Source organism: Osmerus mordax, chromosome 24 (genome assembly GCF_038355195.1).
Source record: "Osmerus mordax isolate fOsmMor3 chromosome 24, fOsmMor3.pri, whole genome shotgun sequence".
Lineage (NCBI taxonomy): Eukaryota > Metazoa > Chordata > Actinopteri > Osmeriformes > Osmeridae > Osmerus > Osmerus mordax.
In genome coordinates, this window is record NC_090073.1 from 341044 (window position 1) to 358098 (window position 17055).

A 17055-nucleotide genomic window follows, 5' to 3' on the forward strand; every position below is an offset into this window, starting at 1 on the left:
CCTACATGCCCCAAACTTGGTCTGGTCTGCTCATCAGAGCCCCCTCTACGGGCGTGTTTTGGATTGGATAAAAAAAAAAAGACCATATTTGACTTCCCTTTTTGTCCGGCCCATAACTCTGCCTAGAAAGGCCCTAAATGCCCCAAACTTGGTCTGGTCTGCTCATCAGAGCCCCCTCTACGGGCGTGTTTTGGATTGGATTTTAAGATTTTTGACCATATTTGTCTTCCCTTTTTGTCCAGCTCATAACTCTGCCTAGAAAGGCCCTACATGCCCCAAACTTGGTCTGGTCTGCTCATCAGACTCCCCTCCAGGGGCGTGTTTTGGATTGGATTTTAAGATTTTTGACCATATTTGTCTTCTCTTTTTGTCCAGCTCATAACTCTGCCTAAAAAGGCCCTACATGCCCCAAACTTGGTCTGGTCTGCTCATCAGAGTCCCCTCTACGGGCGTGTTTTGGATTGGATAAAAAAAAAAAAAGACCATATTTGACTTCCCTTCTTGTCCGGCCCATAACTCTGCCTAGAAAGGCCCTACATGCCCCAAACTTGGTCTGGTCTGCTCATCAGAGTCCCCTCTACGGGCGTGTTTTGGATTGGATAAAAAAAAAAAGACCATATTTGACTTCCCTTCTTGTCCGGCCCATAACTCTGCCTAGAAAGGCCCTACATGCCCCAAACTTGGTCTGGTCTGCTCATCAGAGCCCCCTCTACGGGCGTGTTTTGGATTGGATAAAAAAAAAAGACCATATTTGACTTCCCTTTTTGTCCGGACCATAACTCTGCCTAGAAAGGCCCTACATGCCCCAAACTTGGTCTGGTCTGCTCATCAGAGTCCCCTCTACGGGCGTGTTTTGGATTGGATAAAAAAAAAAAAGACCATATTTGACTTCCCTTCTTGTCCGGCCCATAACTCTGCCTAGAAAGGCCCTACATGCCCCAAACTTGGTCTGGTCTGCTCATCAGAGCCCCCTCTACGGGCGTGTTTTGGATTGGATAAAAAAAAAAAGACCATATTTGACTTCCCTTTTTGTCCGGCCCATAACTCTGCCTAGAAAGGCCCTAAATGCCCCAAACTTGGTCTGGTCTGCTCATCAGAGCCCCCTCTACGGGCGTGTTTTGGATTGGATTTTAAGATTTTTGACCATATTTGTCTTCCCTTTTTGTCCAGCTCATAACTCTGCCTAAAAAGGTCCTACATGCCCCAAACTTGGTCTGGTCTGCTCATCAGAGTCCCCTCTACGGGCGTGTTTTGGGTTGGATTTTTTTTTTTATTGACCATATTTGTCTTCCCTTTTTGTCCAGCTCATAACTCTGCCTAGAAAGGCCCTACATGCCCCAATCTTGGTCTGGTCTGCTCATCAGACTCCCCTCCAGGGGCGTGTTTTGGATTGGATTTTAAGATTTTTGACCATATTTGTCTTCTCTTTTTGTCCAGCTCATAACTCTGCCTAAAAAGGCCCTACATGCCCCAAACTTGGTCTGGTCTGCTCATCAGAGTCCCCTCTACGGGCGTGTTTTGGATTGGATAAAAAAAAAAAGACCATATTTGACTTCCCTTCTTGTCCGGCCCATAACTCTGCCTAGAAAGGCCCTACATGCCCCAAACTTGGTCTGGTCTGCTCATCAGAGTCCCCTCTACGGGCGTGTTTTGGATTGGATAAAAAAAAAAAGACCATATTTGACTTCCCTTCTTGTCCGGCCCATAACTCTGCCTAGAAAGGCCCTACATGCCCCAAACTTGGTCTGGTCTGCTCATCAGAGCCCCCTCTACGGGCGTGTTTTGGATTGGATTTTAAGATTTTTGACCATATTTGTCTTCCCTTTTTGTCCGGCCCATAACTCTGCCTAGAAAGGCCCTACATGCCCCAAACTTGGTCTGGTCTGCTCATCAGAGTCCCCTCTACGGGCGTGTTTTGGGTTGGATTTTTTTTTTTTTTGACCATATTTGTCTTCCCTTTTTGTCCAGCTCATAACTCTGCCTAGAAAGGCCCTACATGCCCCAAACGTGGTCTGGTCTGCTCATCAGACTCCCCTCCAGGGGCGTGTTTTGGATTGGATTTTAAGATTTTTGACCATATTTGTCTTCTCTTTTTGTCCAGCTCATAACTCTGCCTAAAAAGGCCCTACATGCCCCAAACTTGGTCTGGTCTGCTCATCAGAGTCCCCTCTACGGGTGTGTTTTGGATTGGATAAAAAAAAAAAAAGACCATATTTGACTTCCCTTCTTGTCCGGCCCATAACTCTGCCTAGAAAGGCCCTACATGCCCCAAACTTAGTCTGGTCTGCTCATCAGAGTCCCCTCTTCGGGGGTGTTTTGGATTGGATTTTAAGATTTTTGACCATATTTGTCTTCCCTTTTTGTCCGGCCCATAACTCTGCCTAGAAAGGCCCTACATGCCCCAATCTTGGTCTGCTCATCGGAGTCCCCTCTACGGGCGTGTTTTGGATTTTAAGATTTTCGACCATTTTTGACTTCCCTTTTTGTCCGGCCCATAACTCTGCCTAGAAAGGCCCTACATGCCCCAAACTTGGTCTGGTCTGCTCATCAGAGTCCCCTCTACGGGCGTGTTTTGGATTTTAAGATTTTTGACCATATTTGTCTTCCCTTTTTGTCCGGCCCATAACTCTGCCTAGAAAGGCCCTACATGCCCAAATCTTGGTCTGCTCATCGGAGTCCCCTCTACGGGCATGTTTTGGATTGGATTTTAAGATTTTCGACAATTTTTGTCTTCCCTTTTTGTCCGGCCCATAACTCTGCCTAGAAAGGCCCTACATGCCCCAAACTTGGTCTGGTCTGCTCATCAGAGCCCCCTCTACGGGCGTGTTTTGGATTGGATTTTAAGATTTTTGACCATATTTGTCTTCCCTTTTTGTCCAGCTCATAACTCTGCCTAAAAAGGCCCTACATGCCCCAAACTTGGTCTGGTCTGCTCATCACAGTCCCCTCTACGGGCGTGTTTTGGGTTGGATTTTTAAAGAAATTGACCATATTTGTCTTCCCTTTTTGTCCAGCTCATAATTCTGCCTAGAAAGGCCCTACATGCCCCAAACTTGGTCTGGTCTGTTCATCAGAGTCCCCTCTACGGGCGTGGTTTGGATTGGATAAAAAAAAAAGACCATATTTGTCTTCCCTTTTTGTCCGGCCAATAACTCTGCCTAGAAAGGCCCTACATGCCCCAAACTTGGTCTGGTCTGCTCATCAGAGTCCCCTCTACGGGCGTGTTTTAGATTGGATAAAAAAAAAAAAAAGACCATATTTGTCTTCCCTTTTTGTCCGGCCAATAACTCTGCCTAGAAAGGCCCTACATGCCCCAAACTTGGTCTGGTCTGCTCATCAGAGTCCCCTCTACGGCCGTGTTTTGGATTGGATTAAAAAAAAAAGACCATATTTGACTTCCCTTTTTGTCCGGCCCATAACTCTGCCTAGAAAGGCCCTACATGCCCCAAACTTGGTCTGGTCTGCTCATCAGAGTCCCCTCTACGGGCGTGTTTTGGGTTGGATTTATTTTTTTTTTGACCATATTTGTCTTCCCTTTTTGTCCAGCTCATAACTCTGCCTAGAAAGGCCCTACATGCCCCAAACTTGGTCTGGTCTGCTCATCAGACTCCCCTCCAGGGGCGTGTTTTGGATTGGATTTTAAGATTTTTGACCATATTTGTCTTCTCTTTTTGTCCAGCTCATAACTCTGCCTAAAAAGGCCCTACATGCCCCAAACTTGGTCTGGTCTGCTCATCAGAGTCCCCTCTACGGGTGTGTTTTGGATTGGATAAAAAAAAAAAAAGACCATATTTGACTTCCCTTCTTGTCCGGCCCATAACTCTGCCTAGAAAGGCCCTACATGCCCCAAACTTGGTCTGGTCTGCTCATCAGAGTCCCCTCTACGGGCGTGTTTTGGATTGAAAAAAAAAAAAGACCATATTTGACTTCCCTTTTTGTCCGGCCCATAACTCTGCCTAGAAAGGCCCTACATGCCCCAAACTTGGTCTGGTCTGCTCATCAGAGCCCCCTCTACGGGCGTGTTTTGGATTGGATTTTAAGATTTTCGACCATTTTTGTCTTCCCTTTTTGTCCGGCCCATAACTCTGCCTAGAAAGGCCCTACATGCCCCAAACTTGGTCTGGTCTGCTCATCAGAGTCCCCTCTACGGGCGTGTTTTGGATTGGATAAAAAAAAAAAGACCATATTTGACTTCCCTTTTTGTCCGGCCCATAACTCTGCCTAGAAAGGCCCTACATGCCCCAAACTTGGTCTGGTCTGCTCATCCGAGTCCCCTCTAAGGGCGTGTTTTGGATTGGATAAAAAAAAAAAGACCATATTTGACTTCCCTTTTTGTCCGGCCCATAACTCTGCCTAGAAAGGCCCTACATGCCCCAAACTTGGTCTGGTCTGCTCATCAGAGCCCCCTCTACGGGCGTGTTTTGGATTGGATTTTTAAAGAAATTGACCATATTTGTCTTCCCTTTTTGTCCAGCCCATAACTCTGCCTAGAAAGGCCCTGCATGCCCCAAACTTGGTCTGGTCTGCTCATCAGAGTCCCCTCTACGGGCGTGTTTTAGATTGAAAAAAAAAAAAAAAAAAGACCATATTTGTCTTCCCTTTTTGTCCGGCCAATAACTCTGCCTAGAAAGGCCCTACATGCCCCAAACTTGGTCTGGTCTGCTCATCAGAGCCCCCTCTACGGGCGTGTTTTGGATTGGATAAAAAAAAAGACCATATTTTTCTTCCCTTTTTGTCCGGCCCATAACTCTGCCTAGAAAGCACCTACATGCCCCAATCTTGGTCTGCTCATCGGAGTCCCCTCTACGGGCGTGTTTTGGATTTTAAGATTTTCGACCATTTTTGTCTTCCCTTTTTGTCCGGCCCATAACTCTGCCTAGAAAGGCCCTACATGCCCCACTCTTGGTCTGCTCATCGGAGTCCCCTCTACGGGCGTGTTTTGGATTGGATTTTAAGATTTTCGACCATTTTTGTCTTCCCTTTTTGTCCGGCCCATAACTCTGCCTAGAAAGGCCCTACATGCCCCAAACTTGGTCTGGTCTGCTCATCAGAGTCCCCTCTACGGGCGTGTTTTGGATTTTAAGATTTTTGACCATATTTGTCTTCCCTTTTTGTCCGGCCCATAACTCTGCCTAGAAAGGCCCTACATGCCCCAATCTTGGTCTGCTCATCGGAGTCCCCTCTACGGGCGTGTTTTGGATTTTAAGATTTTCAACCATTTTTGTCTTCCCTTTTTGTCCGGCCCATAACTCTGCCTAGAAAGGCCCTACATGCCCCAAACTTGGTCTGGTCTGCTCATCAGAGTCCCCTCTACGGGCGTGTTTTGGATTTTAAGATTTTTGACCATATTTGTCTTCCCTTTTTGTCCAGCCCTCAATTCTGCCTAGAAAGGCCCTACATGCGCCAAACTTGGTCTGCTCATCGGAGTCCCCTCTACGGGCGTGTTTTAGATTGGATAAAAAAAAAAAAAAAGACCATATTTGTCTTCCCTTTTTGTCCGGCCAATAACTCTGCCTAGAAAGGCCCTACATGCCCCAAACTTGGTCTGGTCTGCTCATCAGAGCCCCCTCTACGGGCGTGTTTTGGATTGGATAAAAAAAAAGACCATATTTTTCTTCCCTTTTTGTCCGGCCCATAACTCTGCCTAGAAAGCACCTACATGCCCCAATCTTGGTCTGCTCATCGGAGTCCCCTCTACGGGCGTGTTTTGGATTTTAAGATTTTCGACCATTTTTGTCTTCCCTTTTTGTCCGGCCCATAACTCTGCCTAGAAAGGCCCTACATGCCCCACTCTTGGTCTGCTCATCGGAGTCCCCTCTACGGGCGTGTTTTGGATTGGATTTTAAGATTTTCGACCATTTTTGTCTTCCCTTTTTGTCCGGCCCATAACTCTGCCTAAAAAGGCCCTACATGCCCCAAACTTGGTCTGGTCTGCTCATCACAGTCCCCTCTACGGGCGTGTTTTGGATTTTAAGATTTTCGACCATATTTGTCTTCCCTTTTTGTCCGGCCCATAACTCTGCCTAGAAAGGCCCTACATGCCCCAATCTTGGTCTGCTCATCGGAGTCCCCTCTACGGGCGTGTTTTGGATTTTAAGATTTTCAACCATTTTTGTCTTCCCTTTTTGTCCGGCCCATAACTCTGCCTAGAAAGGCCCTACATGCCCCAAACTTGGTCTGGTCTGCTCATCAGAGTCCCCTCTACGGGCGTGTTTTGGATTTTAAGATTTTTGACCATATTTGTCTTCCCTTTTTGTCCAGCCCTCAATTCTGCCTAGAAAGGCCCTACATGCGCCAAACTTGGTCTGCTCATCGGAGTCCCCTCTACGGGCGTGTTTTGGATTTTAAGATTTTTGACCATATTTGTCTTCCCTTTTTGTCCAGCTCATAACTCTGCCTAAAAAGGCCCTACATGCCCCAAACTTGGTCTGGTCTGCTCATCAGAGTCCCCTCTACGGGCGTGTTTTGGGTTGGATAAAAAAAAAAATTGACCATATTTGTCTTCCCTTTTTGTCCAGCTCATAACTCTGCCTAGAAAGGCCCTATATGCCCCAAACTTGGTCTGGTCTGCTCATCAGAGTCCCCTCTACGGGCGTGTTTTGGGTGGGATTTTTTTTTAAATTGACCATATTTGTCTTCCCTTTTTGTCCAGCTCATAACTCTGCCTAGAAAGGCCCTACATGCCCCAAACTTGGTCTGGTCTGTTCATCAGAGTCCCCTCTACGGGCGTGTTTTAGATTGGATAAAAAAAAAAAAAAAGACCATATTTGTCTTCCCTTTTTGTCCGGCCCATAACTCTGCCTAGAAAGCACCTACATGCCCCAATCTTGGTCTGCTCATCGGAGTCCCCTCTACGGGCGTGTTTTGGATTTTAAGATTTTCGACCATTTTTGTCTTCCCTTTTTGTCCGGCCCATAACTCTGCCTAGAAAGGCCCTACATGCCCCAAACTTGGTCTGGTCTGCTCATCAGAGTCCCCTCTACGGGCGTGTTTTGGATTTTAAGATTTTTGACCATATTTGTCTTCCCTTTTTGTCCAGCTCATAATTCTGCCTAGAAAGGCCCTACATGCGCCAAACTTGGTCTGCTCATCGGAGTCCCCTCTACGGGCGTGTTTTGGATTTTAAGATTTTTGACCATATTTGTCTTCCCTTTTTGTCCAGCTCATAACTCTGCCTAAAAAGGCCCTACATGCCCCAAACTTGGTCTGGTCTGCTCATCAGAGTCCCCTCTACGGGCGTGTTTTGGGTTGGATTCAAAAAAAAATTGACCATATTTGTCTTCCCTTTTTGTCCAGCTCATAATTCTGCCTAGAAAGGCCCTATATGCCCCAAACTTGGTCTGGTCTGCTCATCAGAGTCCCCTCTACGGGCGTGTTTTGGGTGGGATTTTTTTTTAAATTGACCATATTTGTCTTCCCTTTTTGTCCAGCTCATAACTCTGCCTAGAAAGGCCCTACATGCCCCAAACTTGGTCTGGTCTGTTAATCAGAGTCCCCTCTACGGGCGTGTTTTGGATTGGATTTTAAGATTTTTGACCATATTTGTCTTCCCTTTTTGTCCAGCTCATAACTCTGCCTAAAAAGGCCCTACATGCCCCAAACTTGGTCTGGTCTGCTCATCACAGTCCCCTCTACGGGCGTGTTTTGGGTTGGATTTTTAAAGAAATTGACCATATTTGTCTTCCCTTTTTGTCCAGCCCATAACTCTGCCTAGAAAGGCCCTGCATGCCCCAAACTTGGTCTGGTCTGCTCATCAGAGTCCCCTCTACGGGCGTGTTTTAGATTGGATAAAAAAAAAAAAAAAGACCATATTTGTCTTCCCTTTTTGTCCGGCCAATAACTCTGCCTAGAAAGGCCCTACATGCCCCAAACTTGGTCTGGTCTGCTCATCAGAGCCCCCTCTACGGGCGTGTTTTGGATTGGATAAAAAAAAAGACCATATTTTTCTTCCCTTTTTGTCCGGCCCATAACTCTGCCTAGAAAGCACCTACATGCCCCAATCTTGGTCTGCTCATCGGAGTCCCCTCTACGGGCGTGTTTTGGATTTTAAGATTTTCGACCATTTTTGTCTTCCCTTTTTGTCCGGCCCATAACTCTGCCTAGAAAGGCCCTACATGCCCCACTCTTGGTCTGCTCATCGGAGTCCCCTCTACGGGCGTGTTTTGGATTGGATTTTAAGATTTTCGACCATTTTTGTCTTCCCTTTTTGTCCGGCCCATAACTCTGCCTAAAAAGGCCCTACATGCCCCAAACTTGGTCTGGTCTGCTCATCACAGTCCCCTCTACGGGCGTGTTTTGGGTTGGATTTTTAAAGAAATTGACCATATTTGTCTTCCCTTTTTGTCCGGCCCATAACTCTGCCTAGAAAGGCCCTACATGCCCCAATCTTGGTCTGCTCATCGGAGTCCCCTCTACGGGCGTGTTTTGGATTTTAAGATTTTCTACCATTTTTGTCTTCCCTTTTTGTCCGGCCCATAACTCTGCCTAGAAAGGCCCTACATGCCCCAAACTTGGTCTGGTCTGCTCATCAGAGTCCCCTCTACGGGCGTGTTTTGGATTTTAAGATTTTTGACCATATTTGTCTTCCCTTTTTGTCCAGCCCTCAAATCTGCCTAGAAAGGCCCTACATGCGCCAAACTTGGTCTGGTCTGCTCATCAGAGTCCCCTCTACGGGCGTGTTTTGGGTTGGATAAAAAAAAAATTGACCATATTTGTCTTCCCTTTTTGTCCAGCTCATAATTCTGCCTAGAAAGGCCCTATATGCCCCAAACTTGGTCTGGTCTGCTCATCAGAGTCCCCTCTACGGGCGTGTTTTGGGTGGGATTTTTTTTTAAATTGACCATATTTGTCTTCCCTTTTTGTCCAGCTCATAACTCTGCCTAGAAAGGCCCTACATGCCCCAAACCTGGTCTGGTCTGTTCATCAGAGTCCCCTCTACGGGCGTGTTTTAGATTGGATAAAAAAAAAAAAAAAGACCATATTTGTCTTCCCTTTTTGTCCGGCCCATAACTCTGCCTAGAAAGGCCCTACATGCCCCAAACTTGGTCTGGTCTGCTCATCAGAGCCCCCTCTACGGGCGTGTTTTGGATTGGATAAAAAAAAAGACCATATTTGTCTTCCCTTTTTGTCCGGCCCATAACTCTGCCTAGAAAGCACCTACATGCCCCAATATTGGTCTGCTCATCGGAGTCCCCTCTACGGGCGTGTTTTGGATTTTAAGATTTTCGACCATTTTTGTCTTCCCTTTTTGTCCAGCTCATAATTCTGCCTAGAAAGGCCCTATATGCCCCAAACTTGGTCTGGTCTGCTCATCAGAGTCCCCTCTACGGGCGTGTTTTGGGTGGGATTTTTTTTTAAATTGACCATATTTGTCTTCCCTTTTTGTCCAGCTCATAACTCTGCCTAGAAAGGCCCTACATGCCCCAAACTTGGTCTGGTCTGTTAATCAGAGTCCCCTCTACGGGCGTGTTTTGGATTGGATTTTAAGATTTTTGACCATATTTGTCTTCCCTTTTTGTCCAGCTCATAACTCTGCCTAAAAAGGCCCTACATGCCCCAAACTTGGTCTGGTCTGCTCATCACAGTCCCCTCTACGGGCGTGTTTTGGGTTGGATTTTTAAAGAAATTGACCATATTTGTCTTCCCTTTTTGTCCAGCCCATAACTCTGCCTAGAAAGGCCCTGCATGCCCCAAACTTGGTCTGGTCTGCTCATCAGAGTCCCCTCTACGGGCGTGTTTTAGATTGGATAAAAAAAAAAAAAAAGACCATATTTGTCTTCCCTTTTTGTCCGGCCAATAACTCTGCCTAGAAAGGCCCTACATGCCCCAAACTTGGTCTGGTCTGCTCATCAGAGCCCCCTCTACGGGCGTGTTTTGGATTGGATAAAAAAAAAGACCATATTTTTCTTCCCTTTTTGTCCGGCCCATAACTCTGCCTAGAAAGCACCTACATGCCCCAATCTTGGTCTGCTCATCGGAGTCCCCTCTACGGGCGTGTTTTGGATTTTAAGATTTTCGACCATTTTTGTCTTCCCTTTTTGTCCGGCCCATAACTCTGCCTAGAAAGGCCCTACATGCCCCACTCTTGGTCTGCTCATCGGAGTCCCCTCTACGGGCGTGTTTTGGATTGGATTTTAAGATTTTCGACCATTTTTGTCTTCCCTTTTTGTCCGGCCCATAACTCTGCCTAAAAAGGCCCTACATGCCCCAAACTTGGTCTGGTCTGCTCATCACAGTCCCCTCTACGGGCGTGTTTTGGGTTGGATTTTTAAAGAAATTGACCATATTTGTCTTCCCTTTTTGTCCGGCCCATAACTCTGCCTAGAAAGGCCCTACATGCCCCAATCTTGGTCTGCTCATCGGAGTCCCCTCTACGGGCGTGTTTTGGATTTTAAGATTTTCTACCATTTTTGTCTTCCCTTTTTGTCCGGCCCATAACTCTGCCTAGAAAGGCCCTACATGCCCCAAACTTGGTCTGGTCTGCTCATCAGAGTCCCCTCTACGGGCGTGTTTTGGATTTTAAGATTTTTGACCATATTTGTCTTCCCTTTTTGTCCAGCCCTCAAATCTGCCTAGAAAGGCCCTACATGCGCCAAACTTGGTCTGGTCTGCTCATCAGAGTCCCCTCTACGGGCGTGTTTTGGGTTGGATAAAAAAAAAATTGACCATATTTGTCTTCCCTTTTTGTCCAGCTCATAATTCTGCCTAGAAAGGCCCTATATGCCCCAAACTTGGTCTGGTCTGCTCATCAGAGTCCCCTCTACGGGCGTGTTTTGGGTGGGATTTTTTTTTAAATTGACCATATTTGTCTTCCCTTTTTGTCCAGCTCATAACTCTGCCTAGAAAGGCCCTACATGCCCCAAACCTGGTCTGGTCTGTTCATCAGAGTCCCCTCTACGGGCGTGTTTTAGATTGGATAAAAAAAAAAAAAAAGACCATATTTGTCTTCCCTTTTTGTCCGGCCCATAACTCTGCCTAGAAAGGCCCTACATGCCCCAAACTTGGTCTGGTCTGCTCATCAGAGCCCCCTCTACGGGCGTGTTTTGGATTGGATAAAAAAAAAGACCATATTTGTCTTCCCTTTTTGTCCGGCCCATAACTCTGCCTAGAAAGCACCTACATGCCCCAATATTGGTCTGCTCATCGGAGTCCCCTCTACGGGCGTGTTTTGGATTTTAAGATTTTCGACCATTTTTGTCTTCCCTTTTTGTCCGGCCCATAACTCTGCCTAGAAAGGCCCTACATGCCCCACTCTTGGTCTGCTCATCGGAGTCCCCTCTACGGGCGTGTTTTGGATTGGATTTTAAGATTTTCGACCATTTTTGTCTTCCCTTTTTGTCCGGCCCATAACTCTGCCTAAAAAGGCCCTACATGCCCCAAACTTGGTCTGGTCTGCTCATCACAGTCCCCTCTACGGGCGTGTTTTGGGTTGGATTTTTAAAGAAATTGACCATATTTGTCTTCCCTTTTTGTCCGGCCCATAACTCTGCCTAGAAAGGCCCTACATGCCCCAATCTTGGTCTGCTCATCGGAGTCCCCTCTACGGGCGTGTTTTGGATTTTAAGATTTTCGACCATTTTTGTCTTCCCTTTTTGTCCGGCCCATAACTCTGCCTAGAAAGGCCCTACATGCCCCAAACTTGGTCTGGTCTGCTCATCAGAGTCCCCTCTACGGGCGTGTTTTGGATTTTAAGATTTTTGACCATATTTGTCTTCCCTTTTTGTCCAGCCCTCAATTCTGCCTAGAAAGGCCCTACATGCGCCAAACTTGGTCTGCTCATCGGAGTCCCCTCTACGGGCGTGTTTTGGATTTTAAGATTTTTGACCATATTTGTCTTCCCTTTTTGTCCAGCTCATAACTCTGCCTAAAAAGGCCCTACATGCCCCAAACTTGGTCTGGTCTGCTCATCAGAGTCCCCTCTACGGGCGTGTTTTGGGTTGGATATAAAAAAAAATTGACCATATTTGTCTTCCCTTTTTGTCCAGCTCATAATTCTGCCTAGAAAGGCCCTATATGCCCCAAACTTGGTCTGGTCTGCTCATCAGAGTCCCCTCTACGGGCGTGTTTTGGGTGGGATTTTTTTTTAAATTGACCATATTTGTCTTCCCTTTTTGTCCAGCTCATAACTCTGCCTAGAAAGGCCCTACATGCCCCAAACCTGGTCTGGTCTGTTCATCAGAGTCCCCTCTACGGGCGTGTTTTTAGATTGGATAAAAAAAAAAAAAAAGACCATATTTGTCTTCCCTTTTTGTCCGGCCCATAACTCTGCCTAGAAAGGCCCTACATGCCCCAAACTTGGTCTGGTCTGCTCATCAGAGCCCCCTCTACGGGCGTGTTTTGGATTGGATTAAAAAAAAGACCATATTTGTCTTCCCTTTTTGTCCGGCCCATAACTCTGCCTAGAAAGCACCTACATGCCCCAATATTGGTCTGCTCATCGGAGTCCCCTCTACGGGCGTGTTTTAGATTGGATAAAAAAAAAAAAAAAGACCATATTTGTCTTCCCTTTTTGTCCGGCCCATAACTCTGCCTAGAAAGGCCCTACATGCCCCAAACTTGGTCTGGTCTGCTCATCAGAGCCCCCTCTACGGGCGTGTTTTGGATTGGATAAAAAAAAAAGACCATATTTGTCTTCCCTTTTTGTCCGGCCCATAACTCTGCCTAGAAAGCACCTACATGCCCCAATCTTGGTCTGCTCATCGGAGTCCCCTCTACGGGCGTGTTTTGGATTTTAAGATTTTTGACCATATTTGTCTTCCCTTTTTGTCCGGCCCATAACTCTGCCTAGAAAGGCCCTACATGCCCCAATCTTGGTCTGCTCATCGGAGTCCCCTCTACGGGCGTGTTTTGGATTGGATTTTAAGATTTTTGACCATTTTTGTCTTCCCTTTTTGTCCAGCTCATAACTCTGCCTAAAAAGGCCCTACATGCCCCAAACTTGGTCTGGTCTGCTCATCACAGTCCCCTCTACGGGCGTGTTTTGGGTTGGATTTTTAAAGAAATTGACCATATTTGTCTTCCCTTTTTGTCCGGCCCATAACTCTGCCTAGAAAGGCCCTACATGCCCCAATCTTGGTCTGCTCATCGGAGTCCCCTCTACGGGCGTGTTTTGGATTTTAAGATTTTCGACCATTTTTGTCTTCCCTTTTTGTCCGGCCCATAACTCTGCCTAGAAAGGCCCTACATGCCCCAAACTTGGTCTGGTCTGCTCATCGGAGTCCCCTCTACGGGCGTGTTTTGGATTTTAAGATTTTTGACCATATTTGTCTTCCCTTTTTGTCCAGCTCATAACTCTGCCTAAAAAGGCCCTACATGCCCCAAACTTGGTCTGGTCTGCTCATCAGAGTCCCCTCTACGGGCGTGTTTTGGGTTGGATTAAAAAAAAAATTGACCATATTTGTCTTCCCTTTTTGTCCAGCTCATAATTCTGCCTAGAAAGGCCCTATATGCCCCAAACTTGGTCTGGTCTGCTCATCAGAGTCCCCTCTACGGGCGTGTTTTGGGTGGGATTTTTTTTTAAATTGACCATATTTGTCTTCCCTTTTTGTCCAGCTCATAACTCTGCCTAGAAAGGCCCTACATGCCCCAAACTTGGTCTGGTCTGTTCATCAGAGTCCCCTCTACGGGCGTGTTTTGGGTTGGATTTGTAAAAAAAAAATCCATATTTGTCTTCCCTTTTTGTCCGGCCCATAACTCTGCCTAGGAAGGCCCTACATGCCCCAACCTTGGTCTGGTCTGTTCATCAGAGTCCCCTCTACGGGCATGTTTTGGATTGGATTTTAAGATTTTTGACCATATTTGTCTTCCCTTTTTGTCCAGCTCATAACTCTGCCTAAAAAGGCCCTACATGCCCCAAACTTGGTCTGGTCTGCTCATCAGAGTCCCCTCTACGGGCGTGTTTTGGGTTGGATTTTTAAAAAAATTGACCATATTTGTCTTCCCTTTTTGTCCAGCTCATAATTCTGCCTAGAAAGGCCCTACATGCGCCAAACTTGGTCTGCTCATCGGAGTCCCCTCTACGGGCGTGTTTTGGATTGGATAAAAAAAAGAAGACCATATTTGTCTTCCCTTTTCGTCCAGCTCATAACTCTGCCTAGAAAGGCCCTACATGCCCCAAACTTGGTCTGGTCTGCTCATCAGAGTCCCCTCTACAGGCGTGTTTTGGATTGGATGAAAAAAAAAAAAAGACCATATTTGACTTCCCTTTTTGTCCGGCCCATAACTCTGCCTAGAAAGGCCCTACATGCCCCAACCTTGGTCTGGTCTGCTCATCAGAGTCCCCTCTTCGGGGGTGTTTTGGATTGGATTTTAAGATTTTTGACCATATTTGTCTTCCCTTTTTGTCCGGCCCATAACTCTGCCTAGAAAGGCCCTACATGCCCCAATCTTGGTCTGCTCATCGGAGTCCCCTCTACGGGCGTGTTTTGGATTTTAAGATTTTCGACCATTTTTGTCTTCCCTTTTTGTCCGGCCCATAACTCTGCCTAGAAAGGCCCTACATGCCCCAAACTTGGTCTGGTCTGCTCATCAGAGTCCCCTCTACGGGCGTGTTTTGGATTTTAAGATTTTTGACCATATTTGTCTTCCCTTTTTGTCTGGCCCATAACTCTGCCTAGAAAGGCCCTACATGCCCCAAACTTGGTCTGGTCTGCTCATCAGAGTCCCCTCTACGGGCGTGTTTTGGGTTGGATTTTTTTTTTTATTGACCATATTTGTCTTCCCTTTTTGTCCAGCTCATAACTCTGCCTAGAAAGGCCCTACATGCCCCAAACTTGGTCTGGTCTGCTCATCAGAGTCCCCTCTACGGCCGTGTTTTGGATTGGATATTTAAGATTTTTGACCATATTTGTCTTTCCTTACTGTCCAGCTCATAACTCTGCCTAGAAAGGCCCTACATGCCCCAAACTTGGTCTGGTCTGCTCATCAGAGTCCCCTCTACGGCCGTGTTTTGGATTGGATAAAAAAAAAAAGACCATATTTGACTTCCCTTTTTGTCCGGCCCATAACTCTGCCTAGAAAGGCCCTACATGCCCCAAACTTAGTCTGGTCTGCTCATCAGAGTCCCCTCTACGGGCGTGTTTTGGGTTGGATTTTCTTTTTTTATTGACCATATTTGTCTTCCCTTTTTGTCCGGCCCATAACTCTGCCTACAAAGGCCCTACATGCCCCAAACTTGGTCTGGTCTGCTCATCAGAGTCCCCTCTACGGGCGTGTTTTGGATTGGATAAAAAAAAAAAAGACCATATTTGACTTCCCTTCTTGTCCGGCCCATAACTCTGCCTAGAAAGGCCCTACATGCCCCAAACTTGGTCTGGTCTGCTCATCAGAGCCCCCTCTACGGGCGTGTTTTGGATTGGATAAAAAAAAAAGACCATATTTGACTTCCCTTTTTGTCCGGCCCATAACTCTGCCTAGAAAGGCCCTACATGCCCCAAACGTGGTCTGGTCTGCTCATCAGAGCCCCCTCTACGGGCGTGTTTTGGATTGGATAAAAAAAAAAAGACCATATTTGACTTCCCTTTTTGTCCGGCCCATAACTCTGCCTAGAAAGGCCCTAAATGCCCCAAACTTGGTCTGGTCTGCTCATCAGAGCCCCCTCTACGGGCGTGTTTTGGATTGGATTTTAAGATTTTTGACCATATTTGTCTTCCCTTTTTGTCCAGCTCATAACTCTGCCTAAAAAGGTCCTACATGCCCCAAACTTGGTCTGGTCTGCTCATCAGAGTCCCCTCTACGGGCGTGTTTTGGGTTGGATAAAAAAAAAATTGACCATATTTGTCTTCCCTTTTTGTCCAGCTCATAATTCTGCCTAGAAAGGCCCTATATGCCCCAAACTTGGTCTGGTCTGCTCATCAGAGTCCCCTCTACGGGCGTGTTTTGGGTGGGATTTTTTTTTAAATTGACCATATTTGTCTTCCCTTTTTGTCCAGCTCATAACTCTGCCTAGAAAGGCCCTACATGCCCCAAACCTGGTCTGGTCTGTTCATCAGAGTCCCCTCTACGGGCGTGTTTTAGATTGGATAAAAAAAAAAAAAAAAGACCATATTTGTCTTCCCTTTTTGTCCGGCCCATAACTCTGCCTAGAAAGGCCCTACATCCCCAAACTTGGTCTGGTCTGCTCATCAGAGCCCCCTCTACGGGCGTGTTTTGGATTGGATAAAAAAAAAGACCATATTTGTCTTCCCTTTTTGTCCGGCCCATAACTCTGCCTAGAAAGCACCTACATGCCCCAATATTGGTCTGCTCATCGGAGTCCCCTCTACGGGCGTGTTTTAGATAAAAAAAAAAAAAAAAAAGACCATATTTGTCTTCCCTTTTTGTCCGGCCCATAACTCTGCCTAGAAAGGCCCTACATGCCCCAAACTTGGTCTGGTCTGCTCATCAGAGCCCCCTCTACGGGCGTGTTTTGGATTGGATAAAAAAAAAGACCATATTTGTCTTCCCTTTTTGTCCGGCCCATAACTCTGCCTAGAAAGCACCTACATGCCCCAATCTTGGTCTGCTCATCGGAGTCCCCTCTACGGGCGTGTTTTGGATTTTAAGATTTTTGACCATATTTGTCTTCCCTTTTTGTCCGGCCCATAACTCTGCCTAGAAAGGCCCTACATGCCCCAATCTTGGTCTGCTCATCGGAGTCCCCTCTACGGGCGTGTTTTGGATTGGATTTTAAGATTTTTGACCATTTTTGTCTTCCCTTTTTGTCCAGCTCATAACTCTGCCTAAAAAGGCCCTACATGCCCCAAACTTGGTCTGGTCTGCTCATCACAGTCCCCTCTACGGGCGTGTTTTGGGTTGGATTTTTAAAGAAATTGACCATATTTGTCTTCCCTTTTTGTCCGGCCCATAACTCTGCCTAGAAAGGCCCTACATGCCCCAATCTTGGTCTGCTCATCGGAGTCCCCTCTACGGGCGTGTTTTGGATTTTAAGATTTTCGACCATTTTTGTCTTCCCTTTTTGTCCGGCCCATAACTCTGCCTAGAAAGGCCCTACATGCCCCAAACTTGGTCTGGTCTGCTCATCAGAGTCCCCTCTACGGGCGTGTTTTGGATTTTAAG